Source organism: Crocuta crocuta, unplaced genomic scaffold, assembly GCF_008692635.1.
Source record: "Crocuta crocuta isolate KB4526 unplaced genomic scaffold, BGI_CrCroc_1.0 scaffold176, whole genome shotgun sequence".
NCBI lineage: Eukaryota > Metazoa > Chordata > Mammalia > Carnivora > Hyaenidae > Crocuta > Crocuta crocuta.
The window spans coordinates 10484763-10485353 of NW_027531905.1; positions in this window are offsets into that span (position 1 = coordinate 10484763).

Consider the following 591-nt stretch of genomic DNA (forward strand, 5'->3'; position numbering starts at 1 on the left):
TATCTTTCCACCCACTCCTCTGATCTAATGTTCCTGATTTGAGGCTATATCATTTTGGGTGGGATTTGGTTCCAACCAAAAATGATGGTAATCTTGTTTATAAAGGGCATTCAGGGAAAAAGAATTCATAAACTTTACTACAGGGTCATTCTTGTTTTCTCCTATCTTTTTAATTTGAAAAATATTCAACCTACAGAATGTTGAAAGAATAGTATAATTAATACCAATTTATCTTTCACCAAGACTGAGCAATTGTTCATACTTTGCCACATTTTCTTTTTTTATTTATTTTAAATGTTTTATTTATTTCTAGGAAAGAGAGAGACAGCGCGAGCAGGGGAGGGTCAGAGAGAGAGGGAGTCACAGACTGAAACAGGCTCCAGGCTCTGAGCTGGCAGTCAGCATAGAGCCCGATGTGGGGCACGAACCCACGAACCACGAGATCATGACCTAAGCGAAAGTCGGACGCTTAACCGACTAAGCCACCCAGGCGCCCCTTTGTCACATTTTCTTAACCTCTCCATTGTGAGTGTGTGTATGTATGTATGTATGTATGGAATATGGTCCATATTCAAAGTTTACTAATTGTCC